The following is a 17755-nucleotide window of genomic DNA, read 5'->3' on the forward strand; positions in this document are numbered from 1 at the left end:
GCTTCTCCCTCTGCCTGTGTCTCTGCCTCTCTCTCTCTCTCTTTGTGTGTTTCTCATGAATAAATAAATAAAATATTTAAAAAAGAAAGATAAGATTAAGTGCCTATGAAAAGAAAATAGTTTTCATGAGCATATATTATATCTTGTACCATCAAGAATCTACCACAATGATTTTGCGTCGAAACCAAAAGACTTAGTTGTTTTCGATAGTTGTTTAAACAGTAATAGAGACAATGTCCACAATGGGCATGCCGTTTCTGTGATTTTTGTGAGAATTTTGCTTCTGTAGAAGCTTAACATTTTTGCCTAAAACTCCTACATGACCAAGAGCTGTTCTGTTTGCAACACCAATGGAAGAAAGAGTGTCCGGCTTCAAGTGCACAACACGCCCTTACTTTGCTCATCTTACTCTGCAAGTCCTGACAAGGTCTGCTTCAAGTTGGTGATGAAACATTTATGTCATTTCACATCACTTGCTTGCTTCTCTGCTCTCACTTTCATCTGATCAGTCTGTAGCTTATGAAACTTCTGCTATCTGAAGGGAGGGCATACCCTCCTGGGGGCAGCAAATAGTTTCTCTTTACTGCTCCAATTTGTGCTCTTTATTTCAAGATCTTTCTTCATTTCTGAGCACACTGTTCCTCTTTTCTATAAAGATATGAGGGGTTATTTCATGACCATCTGTTGAGAAGAGTTGGTCTTGGGTTTATAGAAGCATGAGAATGACTAGAGAGTTTTTAAGTTAGCCCTTTAACTGACTCCACAGGGAGGAAAGCCCAGAAAAATGTCTGCTTGTTTAATTATATTTTTCAGTCAGTTTGTATTTTTTAGTTGATTAGCAGTATTGGTAGGCTCACTTTTGGTTTTGTGTGCTGCATGCCCCTGCTAACTCACAGTGAATTTGAACAGATGTTAGTGCTGCTTTGTGTTGTGTAAGAAGCAAGACTGTTTAAAAATGAACCTGAACTTCCTCCAGGTGGTCTGGACAAGGAGCTAGTGGGAGGGTTGGCATAGGGAAGTCTTTCTCCAACTAGAGGAGCTGCAACCAAGGTCAGCTTCCTTTGAGATTCATGGGATCTTTCCTATAGGAAGGAGAGGCACAGCAACATCCCAAGAATCCCAGGTTCTGGGCAGCAGGCATTTCTAGGCAATTCCTGTAAAATTGCTAGCAATCATATCTGGGCTGTCTGGAGTCCAAGATCTGTAGGTGTCCCCTCACCATTCATGTTGCTTGCATGGTTGCCCTGTGGAGAGAGAGGCAATCGAGAATGGAGACTACCCTAAAAAATGCCAACTCACATGGTGTGTCTGTTCCCTGAATGTTTTGCTGTGGGATACTGTGGGTGAGGGCCTGCAGTTTTTCTTCTCTTAATTATCCCTGTCTGGTGAGGTGGGCCTAATCTTGCAGGACAATTCGAAAAAAGAAATGATGCATCTCAGCAGTGTGGATGTGTATGATCATAAAATACACAGGTCTGAAGCCTGTAGGTACCTACTTTGTGTTCCTAAATTGCCTCCCTCCAGGTTACAAGCACGGTCTCTCCCTCGTAGGCATGTCGTGATTCCTTCTGAAAGCTGGAATAATGAAAATAAGCTGTCGGGATGCCCCTCTTTCCCAACAATATGAAATGATGTTGACTTAGTTACAGAATAAATGCGTTAAACACATGAAGTAAAAGGGTGCTTCAGTGAGGATCTCATCTTGAATTCAGAGAAGGCTACATTCCCAATGGACACAATGATCCTTAAAAGACCAGATGGAATGAACAATAAGAACTAATTTGCCAACTGAATTCTACTGGAAAGCCATAGTCAACATGGTCTTCTTCTCCTCCAGGTGCATTCCATATCTGCATTTTTCCTCTTGTAACAAATTTTCCTGCCCAAGAATGGCTTCCATGTTTAACTTTGATATCATTTAAGGTACAGACTAACTTCGGTTTTAAAAGCCTTGACATTTACAATGCAGGTTGACATATATTAATACTTATTGATACCTGTAATAATGTTGCAAAGGGATTTTAACATTCCCAAGTTGTAGTGGAGGAGACAGAGTCCCTTCTGCACTGCGGGCAGTATCAAAGTGTTTAGAGAGAGAGAAAGAGAGTGATGCTTACTCTGACACATGGGGGTGGAGTGGTCTCAACTTACTTAGAGGTATCCACTTCAATCAAGTATCCTCCTTTTCTCCTTATTCATAGTGTACAACCAAGGCTTTCATTTAGTTTTATAAACACTGAAATACAAAGATCAGCCACATGTTAACTCAAACCTTTGGGCAACAAAACTAATGGCCAAAATTCAAAAGCTGCATCCATTCATTTACTTATTTGCTCTTCAATCCATCCATCTATCCATCATCCTTCCATCCATCCCTTTCCATCCAATAAATGCTAAGTTGAGTTTTCAAAGGGACCACAGTAGTCTACATGTGTTTGTAAAGATGAGTCTTAATGGGAGAAGGAGATAACAGAAAGAAACATATAATGAAATATTTCTTACAGAGCTGAGTTTGTGGACTAAAATCATAGGTGTTGTATATATTATTATATAATATAAAAATAATGAAATCACAATTATGATCATCGGGGCATAGATACTGTGAGTGTATATGAAATGAGGACATAGTCTAGAATTAGGAAATGCCCACCAAAAGGAAGAAGGAATTGCTTGTGTAAAGTCTTTAAGGAGAGAAAGAGATTGACAAAAATAAAAAAAAATGTTTGGAATATATATATATTTAATATAAATATTTTATATATAAAATATGTTTATATTTAAAGACTTCTATTTTTATATAAAATTTTAAATATTTTAAATATATATATATATATATATTTAAAGATTTTATTTTTAAATAATCTCTACACCCAACATGGCGCTCAAACTCCCAATCCTGAGATCAAGAGTTGTATGTTCTACCAACTGAGCCAGCCAGGTGCCCTGTTTGAAGTATATTGAGCTAAGTTATAAAGAGCTAAAACTTGAGAGGTGGACGTGGACTATCCTGCAGGGACTTTTAGGACATGTCAAAGAATTTTCATTTATACCAATGAAGGGTTTTAGGTAAGAAAGTGGATCAGTCACACTGCCTTTTACTTTCTCTTCTAAATTCTGCAGTTTTATTATTATAGAAATTTTTTTTTTTTGGAAAATGTAATACTGTCACATAGCCAAACTTTAAAAGATGTAAAAAAAAATTGTGTGGTGAAAAATCTCCCTTCCACAATATTTTCCTGTCCCCTGGTGACCCCTATTAGAGGCAACCGATTTTTCTATTTTCTTTGAATCCTTCCAGAGGTGCCATTAGTGTGGATTTAATTTGATAAAACTTTTTATTATAGAAAATATTAAGCATCTTTAAAAGTAGTGATAGCAGTATAACAAACCTCCATACACCCACCATGTGACTTTCCCAATTATCAAATCACAGGCAATCTTATATGTCTATAACTCTACCTACTTTGCCAGTGACTCATAAATTTGAAACAAATCCAGACATCATATAATTTTATCTATAAAGGTTTTAGAAAGTATCTCTAAAAGTACCTCTTTAATTTTTTTAAAGATTTTATTTATTCATGTGAGACATTGAGAGCGCAGCAGACACATAGGCAGAAGGAGAAGCAGGCTCCCTGCCAGGAGCCTGATGTGGGACTCAACCTCAGGACCCCAGAATCATGACCTGAGCCGAAGGCAGATGCTCAACCACTGAGCCACCCAGGTGCCCCTAAAAGTATCTCTTTAAAATAAGACATTGACCCTATAATCACACTACAGAAAAATAAAGTTATGATTATGAAATTCCCAGTGTCTTAGTCCAAGTTCCCCCAAATTAGGGAACCCTGAGACAAAGATTTGGATGCCATTATAAACTATCTTTGGAGGTGATACCAGGAAGCCTTTCCAAGTGGGAGGAAGTGGGCAAGGGAATGAATAAAGAGCGTGCTAATGGAGAAGTGCTGTTGTGGGAAAGTAGGATCCAATCCCGTTGAAGACCCTTGGAGACACAGTGTGGGGCACATGTCAATATTGTCCCACAGAAGGGCATGGAGGCTGCGTATTTATCCTCTGTCACATCTCACTGGTTGAGAGTTATGTCCTGGGACATCTGGCCTGTTTCTGAGGCCAGAGAATGTTCTCAGAGAGACCCATAAAGAGTCTGGCAGGCCCGAGAACTACTGTGGTGAAGTCAGCCTCAGATACAGTACTCACCTGTCACAAATTCTACTCTTTGTTTATTGAACTAGGATCCAAACAAGATCCATGCACTGTGATTAACATGCCCCTTAAGTGTCTTCTCCATTTCTCTTTTTTTTCTTGCATTTTTTTTTGTTGTTGTTGTTCTTGTTGATATAGAATCCATCATTTTTCCTGTAGAATTTGTTGCAGGCTGTGTTGTGGAGGTCATATGCATAATGCTAACATCCTGCATTCTCTATATCTCATGTACATGAGTAGTCATCATATTCAAGTTAGAGTTTTTTTCCAGACTCCTTCAGGTAGTGCTGTGTTCTTCCCATAGGAGGTAACTAATTTCCAGTTTTCTCTGTTGTTATGATAGTAGTAGCTATTGAAAATCACTAATCACTAATCACTAGATGAATTAATTCATTTGACGTTACAGAAGGGTAATATTCCATCATTCCTTCCTCAATCCTTACTATAAATACTTCTATATAGAGAAATCTGTCTTCATCAACTCTTTGATTGCCCTAAGGTATAGCTGTTAAGGGTTGAATGGTTATTTTCTTCCATTTATGAATTTTCAAAATCGTGAGGCTTAATATTTTCCAAAGGTGATGATTGACTTCATAGATATCATTATGAACTCATGGATTTAAATAGTTTAATATTTTTCAAGCTACTTTGGTCATTACCTTTATTGATGTTCAAAATGTCTCATCTTTGACTAGCAAGGACTGGTTTAAGTTGGCTTCTAAGTTCTTTTGCCACAGTGTAGTCTTCTCAGATAGCTGCCTTGCTTTTTGGTCGAGAAATGCTCATCCTGTTTCTTCCATACACCTAACACTTTCCCAGGTATCTTCTCCTTGATTATTTTGAAAATTATCCAAGTCACATTTTTCTTCCTGGTAACAGCTATGCCTTCAAAGACTTCTCGTTCTTCTCAGTTGGTGATAACATATCAGGACCATGACTGGGCATCAGGGGTATTATTCATTGCTTCTAGGCCTTCCTAGGGGACAGAGCTAGAAAATATACATTTAAAAATACATTTTGAATTTATACTGATATTTCCAATTAAAAATCAAGACTTATCCCATGCCTCAAATGATAGTTCTCAATAACACCAATGTAATTACTCATTTGCTTTATCTCACATTATACACACAATAGCCTCATAACAGTAATACAACATTACCATCAATGATATGATTACTGAAAACAGCTACATTTTTTCTTTTGCAATTTGTTTCCCTTGGGATCTATCCCACTATGGACATGCAGCCAAATTATTGTGTTTTAGAGTCCCTTGAAATATTTCCTCTCTGAAATGGCTATGCCAGAAATCGAATTACACAGTTATTATTTATTTTGTTTTATTTTTTATTTCTAGGATCATTTTTAAATTTAAATTTTATTTTATAATTATATAATGGATGTACATAATTTCAAATTCTAATTTATAAAACAAGCCACTGTCAAAGAAGTTTAGCTTGAATTGTTGTTTCCTTTACCTTATTCTCTCACCTACCCCCTTATAGGTGTGCATAACAATGTAAGCAAATATATATATTTATATTTTTATATATATTATATATATATATAGATTTCATGTGGTATGTACACACCCACGTACGTATTTACACACACACACAAACACATTTGTATTCCCTTCCTCCCTTTGATGGATGAATAGCAAACTGTACATACTTTTCTCTATTTTTGAGAATACTGTTTTAATTATAATTGAAACAGTACTTAAGAAGACAACCTGTTGGGGATCCCTGGGTGGCGCAGAGGTTTAGCACCTGCCTTTGGCCCAGGGCGCGATCCTGGAAACCCAGGATCGAATCCCACGTCGGGCTCCCAGTGCATGGAGCCTGCTTCTCCCTCTGCCTCTCTCTCTCTCTCTGTGTGACTATAATAAATAAATAAATAAATAAATAAATAAATAAATAAATAAATAAATAATAAAAGAAGAAGAAGACAACCTGTTGGGCAGCCCCGGTGGCTCAGCGATTTAGCGCCGCCTTCAGCCCAGGGCGTGATCCTGGTGACCCGGTATCGAGTCCCACGTCCGGCTTCCTGCATGGAGCCTGCTTCTCCCTCTGCCTGTGTTTCTGCCTCTCTCTCTCTCTGTGTCTCTCATGAATAAACAAATAAAATTAAAAAAAAAAAAAAAAAAGACAACCTGTTGCGCCAGAGGCTGCAGTGTGATGAGAGAAGGGAATGTACAGATGTGAGGTATCTGTTACAACTGAAGTCCTTTACATAGTATAGTCAACATTTATATTGTTTTATGGCTTTTCCTAATGAAATTCTTAATTGCCACTTACGTGCTCTTCTTTGTTTGTGCCTGGTTTTGCCAGATAAAAATGCTCCCTTGACTTGTCTGAGTTAAAGATTACTCTTGAATTCTGATAGAGTTTCATACAGGTTTTTATAAGAACAAGCTGCAAAATCCCCATTAGGACACATGTCCCTTATGCTACACACATACCTCATGCAGGAAGATGTTGGCTTTCCAAAGTATTAGCAATTTGGAAACACCATTTGCTCTTTTGTTATTTTCAATTTAGTATAGTACTTTTGCATTTAACAGAGTCAGTAATAAGTGAAACCAGATTAGTCAATTTCACTATGGATTACTCTTCAATTTAAGTCAGTTTTCTTTTACTGGCCCTCTAGAATTAGCATAATGAAGTAAGCTTTAGCACCAAAAGGAAAACAAAGGCCATTTTGCAGGATATATATATATATATATATATATATATATATATATATATAATTTTAAAACACATTTTCTTCCAACTGTGTCAGGAAAATTAGTGATTCCTTATTACTTCAGACAAAAATGCTATTTCAGATTCTTTTTTCTTCACATCATGTCTGGAAAATGGAGCTGGCTCTTTTTTTTTTTTTTTTTTTTTAGATTTTATTTATTTGTTTCTGAGAGATGTGAAGAGAGAGGCAGAGACATAGGCGGAGGGAGATGCAGGCTTCTCACAGGGAACCAGATGTGGGACTTGATCCCCGAACTGAGATCCCACTCTGAGTCAAAGGCAGACACTCAACCACTGAGCCACCCAGGCGTCCCTGAAGCTGGCTTTAACTAGAGGAAGCAAGTGCCTATCGGTGAACTTATTGCTTCAATAACAAATATTATCAGAACTTGTGGGGGTGTTGGTGGGGATGATCTAGGAAGAGGTCCTGGAATGCGTGTTTAAGGAGAGTCTATGAGTGGACACTATGTGATGTAGAACTGTGTGGTTGGATTGCAATGCGTAAGTTGGTGCCCTGGTATGGGAGTGTGGAGATTTTGTGAAGCCTTGTGTAAATGCATACCTAATCATATATACAAACCTTTTTTGAAATAACAGAATCAAAAAGTAATATTCTTACTAAAATCTCATTTCAAAAAATCAAAGTCATTCCATCTAACATTATTTTGGCAAAATTGAAAGTATCAAAACTTGCAACATAAAGAGACAAATATCACTTACTACAAAAAGTCAGTCATTTTTTATTTCCCGTAAATGGCAAACTTCCCTAATATTCTTACTTCACCAGCATTTGACTTAGCAACAGCATTATACGAAATTGTTAAGTAGGTATATTAATGATGATCATTTTTATAGCTTTGTCCACATGAGATCATTGGTGACCTTGGGAAGTCAACTGCAAATATTTATTTGAAGAGGGTGAGAAAGTGAAGAGAGCCAATATAATTTACTCATGCTTTTATTACAATAGCATGTGTTATACTTTTAAGAAGTCTAAGTGTATATGAAAATGAACTCAGATGGTAGTATGAAGCTACAATGGAATCAAAGGACAGTTTTCTGATGAAATTTTTGCTGCTGGAATGGAATTTCTCTTATTTTTAAATATTGAATGTTTAATTTTGAGTAATAAAAATAATTTTTACAGGTAATACATTCATTTTGGTAAAGAAAAAAAAACACACAAACCAAAATCAAACCAAGTGAAAAGTGTAATGTTAAGATGAGTCCCCATTTACTCTGGTTTTTGTTTGTTGGCCTCCATAGGCCACCATGTGTATCATTTTCTTGAATCTCTCTCCTAATTTTTCTTTATGCATATAAGCAAATATGAATATATGTTATCCATTGTGTTTACTGCTATCAGAGGACTCTTAGTGATGTAGTAGTGAGATGTGGGGGAATGGAAGCATTCAATAGTACTGTGGTCAGGGCTCAGTTTTTGTTGTTTTTTGTTTTTTTTTTTTAGAAAGGGGAGGGGCAGAGGGAAGTGGGAGAAAGAGAATCTTAAGCAGGCTTCATGTCCAATGCAGACCTGGTGCTGGGCTCATCTCACAACCCTGAGATCATGACTTGAGCTGAAATCAAGAGTCAGACGCCTAGCTGACTGAGCAACACAGGGGCCCGAGGGCTTGGTCTCTTAGCCTGTGCTTTTGGATTGTAAATATGCAAGTATTTCTCAGATTTTTCTCTCCTGTTGGGTAGTGGAAGGTGGCTGGAGTTACTTCAAGTTGGGTTTTTCCTTCCCCCATGTCAGTTAGGCTCCAGTTAACTCATTTTTCATGGGTAGACCCCACTATGTATACTATTCATTTTTAAAATTGTGCATCCTCTGATATTTAAACTTTTTTCATTCCAGGTGATTACCACTATAATCATACCTACTATCTATTAGTTTCTTTTTTGTGGGCATTGGAAAATTAGTTGATAGCTTTGTGTATTCTTCATCCACCTTCTTTTCTCTCTTTTCTACTTCCTCCTCCTTCAAAGTACTTTCCCTATATGTGACCACTGTATGTGTAACCCTGCTTATACTTGTTTTTTGATTTGCCAGCTTTCAATGCTATCTCTTGCATCTCCGTTACTAGCAATGAGGTATCAGCAAGTTTATTTTATGGGCACCCTCTGATTTGTGAACCTCTATAAACTCTTTGAACATTGCAGACTCGATTTGGGGGGCCTAAAACTTTATCCTGCTTTTTGAAAACAAAACTACATTAAACCTCTGAGCTGTGCAAAGGCATATGACTGAACACAGACCATTACACCCACATTCTTGGTAAAAATTGGGTACTGCAAAATCTATTTTCCTAGTGACTGTCATAAGCTACTCAGATAACCAATAAATGGTAAAATGTAAATTGTAATTTTTGGAAAGCAACTTGTGTATGTTTCTTAGTACTTCTTTTTTAAAAAAATTTATTTGTTTATTCATGAGAGACACACACATAGAGAGAGGCAGAGACACAGTCAAAGAGAGAAGCAGGCTCCATGCAGGGAGCCCGAAGTGGGACTCCAGGATCATGCCCTACGCTGAAGGTGGCACAGAGCCACCTGGCTGCCCTGTTTCTTAGTACTTCTGTCATTTGTTAATAAAAGCCTTTAAAAATGATTTACTTATTTATTTTAGAAAGAGTTGTGGGATAAGAACAGAGAGAGAGGGAGAGATGATCTCAAGCAGACTCTGTGCTGAGCTTGCAGCCTGATACAGAGTTCGATCCCAGGACCCTGTGATCATGATCTGAGCCGAAACCAAGAGTCCGTCATCTAATTGACTGAGCTACCCCAGCGCTCTGCTAATAAAAGCTTCTATGTCAACTAGACATAATTAGGGATGCTACTCAAATCTGTGCTGTTGAATTGAAGTTCTAAGACCTAAAATAAAGGCTTCTGTTTTGCTTCAGTGCTTCCTTTTTTCTAGGTCTATACTCTTCCATTGTTCCTTTTGTAAGCTGTTTTCTTTGTATGTCACCAAACCATCTTGTATTTCCATATGATGCTGTTACCCTGTTGCTAAATTTTCTGCTATCATTTCTCCACTGAGTAAAAGCCCTAAATCATTTCATCAAGCAAAGCTTACAGAAAAAGTATTCTCAGAATTTTTCCATTTTAAGCTGTCTGTAGCTATCATATATGGCTTTCTATATCTTACATGCTTAAAGGATAGCATGGCTAGATATAAAATTTTTGATTCATAATCTATGTGCTTTTCATATTTTTTAGGCACGACTTCACTCACTGTCTTTGGTCTTTTGGTGTTGGATATTATGGTAGAGAGAAACATCTGATGTTAGCTTAATTATATAGAGGTTTTTTTTTTCCTTATGACTTCTTTTTTTTTTTTTTTTTGGTTTTATATCTGAAGGATTCTTTCGTTATCTCTAACATTCAGTAACCTTACTAGCATTCATCATAGAGTTGACTATTCTCATGAGTATTTTCTGGAACAAAATGTAGGCTGAGTTTCTCTATTTTCAGAAAAGTTTCTTGAATTACATTTTAAAACCTTTGTTTTGTTCCATTGTTATTGTTGTTGGATTTTAAGGATTCCAAATGTGAATATGTTACCTGCCCTTCTCTAGAGTCTTTAGAGTTAAGAGATTTCACCCATTTTATTTCTTTTATTTTACCGTTCCTACTGTCCCCTCAGGGCTACTGATAGCCACAAAAACTGCTCTCCTTGCTTTCTTTCCAATAATCCTCATTTGTGTAATCCTTTTGTTTTTTTGTCTCTTCCTTCTCTGAGTGTTGTCAGCTTTTGTTTCACTTGTCTGTGTTGTGTGGCCATTCCCCACACGCTCTTATATTTCTGCTTTGTGGTCTTCCTTTTTACTGTAATTGCTTCATAACTCAGTTTAATGGTGGGATCTTTGGCTAAATCTTTGGCTACAACTTGACAATTATCTTTCTGGTGCCTTCACCAGATCCTTCTCTCGTTGGAAAGTTTTACTGCTTCTTTACACATTTTTAATAGTATCTTTGAATGGATTCTGTGCCACTGTTCTTTTATGACTCAAGGTGAACTAGGTTAGATTTTTTTCCAGACAAGCAATTTCCATGGTAGAGGGGACCAGGAAGTGTGAAGCAAGAAAATGGCCACACAACTCAAGGATCTGTCTTCTGCTGCTGGAGGAACATACTGTTTACTTTGGTATGACACTTCCATGTACTTCTGTCTGTGACTTCTGAATAGGCCTCCACCCTTTTCTGAAGTTAATGTGGTCCAGAAGGGCTTTTGCTACTAGCTCTGGGCTTGCAATTGGCTGTTTTCATGGGATCTATTGCAGGGTATTTCACTAAATGCTTTCTCCCAGCAGACACTGCTTGTCCCAGCCTCTATTGGCATTTTTCTTGCCATTTCTGTGCACTGAGTCTCTTGGATAATCCTCACCTCTGTTCTCAGCATTCCTATGCAGATTTTGTACCTTATGATATAAACTTTATCTTTAGGAATTATTTTTGCCAGTGCTTTCTGGGAACTCTTGCACTGAGATCTTTTCATTTCATTCATAGTTCACTACTACTCTTGATCCCAAATACCATGCCAGCTCCCTGACAAACCTGCCCCTGCCCGAGCAGCTTTCTAATTTCTTGTCCTTTTTTAAATGGAGTGTGTGTGTATCTTTTTGGGGGCACTTATTTTTTTCCATTATTTCTTTCTATAATTTCCTAGAGAACAAGGGAAGATTCTGATTTAAATTCTTGCTATTACTTACTAGGGTGCTTTTTATTTGTTAGGTTTTAGTTATTTTTATACATGAGGAGACAAACACAGAGAAAAATACATAGAAAAAAGCCAATGGAAAGTCACAAAATAAAACTTTGAAGAAAAAGAAATATAAAGAAGTTCTTGAGAGATGCAAAACAGTGTTGTGTCAGTAACACAGAGACAGTTCTTGTTCTCCAGGAGAGGGGGGGAAAGAGCTTAGAGGAACATTCAGGCCAACCCTGAGATGATGGGGAGCAATAGTCAGATGAAGCAGAAATGAGATTAGGAATTAAGGCTGGATGAGCTAGAATTTCTCAATCATGTAAAGAAGAAGAATAAAAGGTCACCCCTGAGAGTTAGGGATATGGAGATGACACTGGGCATCCAAAGACTCTGTAGTCTTGGTTGGGATGTAGAATCACCTACTGTGGGCTATTAAAGGAGATAAGAAATGATAAATAAAAGTTTCTTCTGGGTAGTGCAGGCAGTCTAATTGAGTTGGGAAGATGAATTAGGACATAACAGAGAATATTTTTTCATGACTTTTCTCCTCATGTTCAGCAGCCGGGAGTTAAAAGATTGGGAGAGAGTACAGGATGAAGGCTCAGGATTGGGAATTGGTACAGGAATGGCAGAAGTTTATGGGGTGATGAGAGATTCTACAATGCTCCAGAAGATGTGCTGAAATGATAACCATAAGGTCTGGGCCTGGTGAGCACCTAGCCTCCACCTGAGTCTTTCTCCCTCACACACAGACTCACCGAGGCTCTGTTCAGCCAGCCCTGCACCATGATACAAGAAAACTTAATTTCAGGCAAGGACAAATTAACTTCTCTGTTTATTTTTCATACTTATGAGCATCCGTGTAAATATAATGTAAAGTCTAAAATTCTGCATAAGAAATTATGACCAATAACATTCAATTTGTTACTTAGTTAAATGTTCTGATTTATCTCAATATGAAAATCATTTCAGGTATATAAAAACCAGTTAAAACATGCTTCATCAAAATAATCATTTTATTTAAAAGGCATGTTCTAGGCCTTTCCATTTTGACTTCAATAAAGCCAAAGTTTTTCTGTGAGAGTGAATTTTTGTATAAATCAGATTTAGGTTGTGTTGTGTGTGTGTGTGCGCAAACATATATTTAAATCAGAAACTTCTAAAATTTCTAAGTAGTCTGTTCTTATTCACAGAAGCATGTAGGTTTCATTCTCTAGTATGTATCTCCTGTAAACCGTGATGAAATCTTTACCTTGAAGTTCTGAAATATCCCAAATCAGATGGCACATAACAAAGCCAATAGACACCTAAGTCATAAGCCAACTCTGAGAGTGAATAAGCAAACTACTCTAAGGTGAAGGAGAAAAGACACTCAAAATCTGACCAAATTCTATAGAAAAACTTTTTGCCAAAGCAGAAACTCTTATGAGATGCTGTATTTTCAGTAGAGTATGTACAAAAATGGAATTCTGGTCACAAGTATATAATCAAATTCAAGCTCTTGAATCATTGGATTCAGTTATTTAAAGAAGTGGCATAAATCCTTATAATACTTTACTTGTTCTGTAACTGAGAGAAATTATCCCTACTTGATATTCTCTTGACTTAATTGTGTCATGATCCAGGTTCAGGGGAAGAAGCTAGTCATTAACTACTTGCTTCCTTCTAATTTTAAGTAACTCTGATATACACAGGACAAGAGTCCGACTCTGTCTTTACCAGAAGGAGTGTCACCTCTCTGACAAATTTTTGTAACACAAAGGTCTGTATCTTCTCATATTGACTAATTAGCGCATAGAAAAGTCTTCAGGAAACATCTGCCTCTAGTTCTTAAGGGAGACCTTTAAGGCAGCCTTACAATCACTGCTTGACAAACAGAAGACATAGAAGCATAGCAAGAAGATAATTCTGACTCCTGACTCCAGACTGCTGTGATTGCTTGTTTGCTGCTAGAAATTGGGCTAGAAGGTTCTCAGAGAGGGTTAAGGATACCAATTAAAACATTAGAGCACATAAGTTTTCCTCATTCTTTAAAAATTAGTATTTCTACAGGTACTTTGTTGAAAACTGTCTCGAGTTTTAAAAGTGAGGAGCGAGACATGGCAATAGTGGTAGATTAAAAAGAAATTGGTAATATCTTATACTTGCTTAAGAAAACAAAAGAAATCAAATCAGCAGAGTAATTCCTGCCTTTCAGAGAGGCAATTTAGCAGCTTGATGATATAGAAAATTGTGGGCTTAGGGGAAAACATTTCAGATTCCAACATTACAGGAAAGTTACCCAAGATGGTCTTTAAAACATCTTATACATTGTTGTGCATAGCACTGCATATTGTAAAATAGGGGTTGTTAAGTACAAAAAGTGACAGAGCCTCTATAAGAGAGAGCAAGATGGAGAGATTATACTTAACACAGGGATATGGACAAAGAAATAATCTGGGAGTTGAGAAAATAATTTTTTATGTATCTATTTTTCCCCCTTCTACCAGTTGAAATTGCTTTTACACACTCATGGGCTATCATAAATACTTGTTCAATAAATGAATGCCTATGCCACAATTAATCACAACCACCAGTGCTACTGAGACGTAGGGAAAGGAAGTAAATAAAGGGAAGAGGAAAGGTGTGACAGGAAAGATGTTAGATCAGTGCATCATCTGTAGTGGTTACAAGTAAAGATGGGAGTTTGGACCCACCCTGGGCTCAAATCCTGGTTTACTATCTCTTCTTGACTGTCACTCAACAAGCCATTAAACTCTCTTAATTTAATTTCCTCATCCACATAATAGGAATACTTCCCCAGCATCTCCTTCATGGAGCTATTATGAGATCGAATGTTATAAGCCATACCAAGTACTTAGCATATTATTGACATGTAGTAAGGATAAATAAATATTAGTTATCATCATGTTATTAATAAAACATGCAGTACCGTTTTTTTTTTTTTTTTTTTTTTTGCTTTTATTGCCTGTGCTTTAGGTGTTGTATATATATAACAAAATCATTGCCAAGAGCATTGTCAAGGAGCTTTCCCCTATAGTCTTCTAGGAGCTTTATGGTTTCAGGTCTTACATTTAAGTGTTTAGTCTATTTTAAGTTAATTGTTGTGAATGGTGTAAGAGAGTAATCTAGTTTCATTCTTTTGCATGTGAATACCCAATTTTTCCAGCATCATTTATTGAAGAGATTGTCTTTTCTCCATTGAGAATTTCTCCATTGAGTATTCTTAGCTTCCTTGTCAAATATTAGTTCACTGTACATGTGTGAGTTTATGATTCACAATACTCAATTGTGTCTTTAAAATTTGCAAAGATAGTAGATATTAAAAGCTCTCATCACAAGAAGAAAATAACTGTGTGAGATGATGGATGTTAACTAAACTTATTGTGGTGATCATTTTATGATATATACATGTATCAAATCATTAGGTTGTACACCTTAAACTTATACAATGTCATTATGTCCATAGTAGTCAACAAAACTGGAAAAACAAACAAAAAACACATTATGGTGGTATAAAGGTGACTTACTTGGAGGGAATCTGCTCAAACCCTGTTATTTCAAGATCATTTAAACCCTGGAATATCTTTCGATTTGAACCTCAGACAAGTAATATTAACTTAGCAAAATAAATAATAAAAAAAGTTACAGGGATGCCAGCGTGGCTCAGTGGTTGAGCATCTGCCTTTGGCTCAGGGCGTGATCCCAGTCCTGGGATTGAGGCTCACATCAGGTTCCCTGCATGGAGCCTGCTTCTCCCTCTGCCTGTGTCTCTGCCTCTCTTTGTGTGTCTCTCATGAATAAATAAATAAAATCTTTAAAAAATAAAAAAATAAAAAGTTACAAAGTGCATTATATGTTCTATATTAGAAAAAATAAGAAAGCAGTGGTGATTCCCTCCACCACCATCACCACGGGCACATAGTAAAAAAGCAGGTTCTCCTGGGAAGAGGAGCCAGTTTAAGACCATCGCTGGGGATATTAAAAGCGGCTCATTGAATTTACAAAAAGGATCTTTTAAAGTGTTAATGACTGCTGAGATTGGTAACTGAAAGGAGGAAGAGAAAAATGTCTTCCTCTGTCAGCTGAAGCCTAGTTGGGTGGGTGAAGGTGGAAGGCGAGTTGAATGAAAGGTTTGAGTCCAGCTGCTTCCATCCACTGCTTTTGAATCATTTTTTTCTTAGGATAATCAAAAGTTACATTAAAGTCCCATGAGCACAAAATCTCACCACCAACCTGTGAGAGCTGGCCAGTCCAGTGGGAATAGAAATGTAAAAATTCACTTACCCCATCATCTTAGATATTGAAACTCTTATGGTATATCGATGTTGACATATGATTAGTAGCATGTGAAGAGCTCCGTCCTAAGGAAACCACATGCTGACTGGATGCAAGAAAACCAATCTGGCAGATCCAGAGCATACCACTAACTTAACATGAATTTTCTTCCCTTTTTTTGGATAGGAAATTAATCATCTAAGCTTGCAAAAATTACCAAAGAATGTCTCTGAGAGACTGAATGACATCAAAAATATACACCCTTTGATATGTTAGTACAACAAGAAACTCAGATGTTTCTCTCTTACTACTTACCTCTACATGCAGAATAGTGCATCCTAAGGACAGAATGTTTATTTCCCTTAAAATTCATATGTTGAAGCCCTAGCCTCAATGTGACTATATTTGAGATAAGGCTTGTGAGGAGGTAATAAAGGTTAAATGAGGTCATAAGGGAGGGACCTTTGCCTGATAAGGCTTATGAGTGGAGAAAGAGACACCAGAGCTCTCTCCCTCTGTCGTGTGTGAACACAGGGAGAAAGAAGCCATCAGCAAGCCAGGAAGAGAGCTCTTACCAGCAACCAAATCAGCCAGCACTTGATCTTGGGCTTTCCAGCATCCGGAACTGTGGCAAATTAATGTCTGTTATTTAAGCTATGCAGTCTGTGGTATTTTGCTATGACAGCTTGAGCTGACTAATATAGTACATACTGAACACACAGGCTTTAAGTCAGACAGACTTGAGTTCAAATTCTGAGTTTGTGATGTACAAGCTCTGTGATCTTGGGAAAGCACGTAATCCTTCCCTGTTTCCTCATCTGTAAAATAGAGATCCTAATCTCTTCTTTATAGGATGTTATGAAGATTAACTGAGACAATGTTTACAAAACACTTGGCCTGGATTGACATTCATTCATTTATTTTTCCATTGAAAACCACATCTCACATATCTATTCTGGCAGCTGTGATGGTGACATGAGGAAAAGACAGTCCATATGCTCAAGTAGCTTATCCATTGTGGGGGAGAAATGTTCATTCCTTCCTTTCTTCCCAGAGGAGTTTTATGAATGGGCCTTAGGTGAGATTTGGACTACTAAAAATTATATGCCGCACTTTACATGCATGAAGACTTTTCTAAAGAAGAGATCAGAATTTTCATCAGAGCCTAAAAATGGGTAAAGAACATGTGGCATATGCATACAACAGAATATTTCTCAGCTTTAAAAAAGATAGAAATCCTGCCATATGCAACTATGTAGAAGAACCTGTAGGACATTATGTAAGGTGAAATAAGCCAGTGAAATATAAATACTGCGTGATTCTATTTTTATGAAGTATCTGAAGTAGTCAAACTCCTAGAAACAGATAGTAGAATGATGGTTGCCAAGGGGTTGAGGGAGAGAGAAATGGGAAGTTGTTGTTCCATATGCATAAAGTTTCAGTAATGCAAGATGAAAAAGTTCTAGAGATTTGCTGTATATCATTTTGCTCACAGTTAACAATACTGTACTGTATCATGATCTGTTAAGGATAGATTGCCTGTTATTTTTTATCATGATAAAAATGAGTGTGACCCCCAAAAAAGTTATGAAGAAACTACCATCTATTAATGTGGATAATAATGCTACCTCCCTCAGAGAATGAAGCTGACCATCAGTTGAAACATTGATGTAAAACTTATATAACTCTGCCTTTGTGTCTTCAATATCTGAGAAGTATTTACATTATTCCATTTCCCAAAGACTCTACTCTTACAAGCAGCCAATTAGGAGCAGCTTCTGCTCAGGTAATGCTGTAA

General features: G+C 37.1%; 1 long non-coding RNA gene across 2 annotated transcripts in view; it reads right to left on the reverse strand.

Annotated features, from left to right (window-relative positions):
* LOC112646505 (uncharacterized) overlaps positions 1-16356 on the reverse strand; it is a 39916-nt gene extending 23560 nt beyond the window's left edge. For both annotated transcript variants that reach the window (XR_007402649.1, XR_007402650.1), the window contains exons 1-4: positions 16273-16356; positions 5957-6103; positions 4216-5210; positions 2152-2236 (exon numbers count right to left, since the gene is read on the reverse strand). This is a non-coding gene — a long non-coding RNA (uncharacterized LOC112646505). The remainder of the gene's footprint in view (positions 1-2151; positions 2237-4215; positions 5211-5956; positions 6104-16272) is intronic.
* Between the last annotated feature and the right edge of the window lie 1399 nt (positions 16357-17755).

The sequence above is a fragment of the Canis lupus genome, chromosome 16 (assembly GCF_003254725.2).
Source record: "Canis lupus dingo isolate Sandy chromosome 16, ASM325472v2, whole genome shotgun sequence".
In the NCBI taxonomy this organism is placed as follows: Eukaryota; Metazoa; Chordata; class Mammalia; order Carnivora; family Canidae; genus Canis; species Canis lupus.